This window comes from Galeopterus variegatus, unplaced genomic scaffold (assembly GCF_000696425.1).
Source record: "Galeopterus variegatus unplaced genomic scaffold, G_variegatus-3.0.2 Scaffold27154, whole genome shotgun sequence".
In the NCBI taxonomy this organism is placed as follows: domain Eukaryota; kingdom Metazoa; phylum Chordata; class Mammalia; order Dermoptera; family Cynocephalidae; genus Galeopterus; species Galeopterus variegatus.
In genome coordinates, this window is record NW_007753265.1 from 1 (window position 1) to 1,056 (window position 1,056).

At 34.9% G+C, this 1,056-nt stretch overlaps 1 long non-coding RNA gene across 1 annotated transcript in view; it reads left to right on the forward strand.

Annotated features, from left to right (window-relative positions):
- The first annotated feature begins 219 nt into the window (after nucleotides 1–219).
- Nucleotides 220–1,056, forward strand: part of LOC103583726 — a 2,919-nt gene continuing 2,082 nt past the window's right edge. The window contains exon 1 of the long non-coding RNA XR_549888.1: nucleotides 220–548. This is a non-coding gene — a long non-coding RNA (uncharacterized LOC103583726). The remainder of the gene's footprint in view (nucleotides 549–1,056) is intronic.

Sequence of the window (1,056 nt, forward strand, 5' to 3'; positions counted from 1 at the left end):
GTGTGTGTGTGTGTGAATGCATATGTTCATGTGTTTTATCACTTCTGTGGTATGTTAATGGAATATAGAAGAGTACCATCTCTCAGGCAAACAAGTATAATGAACTAAAAACCTTAGCCTTCAGTTTGTCATAGACATACAGCACAAACCTCTGCCTTCAGTTTGTCATAGACATACAGCACAAACCTCTGCTTATGCTGATGAAAGAATCACAAATGAAGCATCCTGATTTTTAGGAAATTTTGGACTGTAGAATCCTGTATTATATGAGATTTTTATTTATAACAGTGGCTATAATTATATATTATAGATTTTGTGTTTATTACATGGAACCTTCAAATACTTGAAAGTGGAGTCTTTGTAACTACTTTTTTTCTTTTGTAGGTTCTCTTTTGAATTTGGCCAAGCATGCAGCTTCTACAGTTCAGATTCTTGGAGCAGAAAAGGCACTTTTCAGAGCCCTCAAGTCTAGACGGGATACCCCTAAGTATGGTCTCATTTATCATGCTTCACTTGTAGGCCAGACAAGTCCCAAACACAAAGGAAAGGTGAGTTTTGGTTTTCCCGAGATTGGGCTTCCTTTTATACATATAATCTATTTTTCTCCTACTCTATGGTGTTTATCAAGTCTTTCTACTGTCTTTCTCATTAGAGAATGGTGAATTCTTTAAATAAAAAGTACTTTTGTACACTGAAAGAAAAGTTTAGAAGAAATTGTTATTGGTCCTATTAAATCTATTGTCTTTCACTGTGTTGGTATTTTTCTAGGATCCACCTATGGGTGGCACACCAGAAGTGCTCTGTGTGGCAGGAAAACTGATCTAACAACATTTATGAATTATGAGAAATAATAGCATATCCATTGTGCTAAACACTTTGACAGAACTTCACTGAATCTTTTAATAGCCCTGTGAGATGTAGGTGTCAGTATTACAGATGATGAAACTGAGGCTTGGACAAATTCAGTACTTTTAATGTTTTTATAAGATGCCTAATTTTACAGAATGAAACTGAAGTTTCATAAATTTCAGAGCAGAATGATAGGGGAAATAAAGG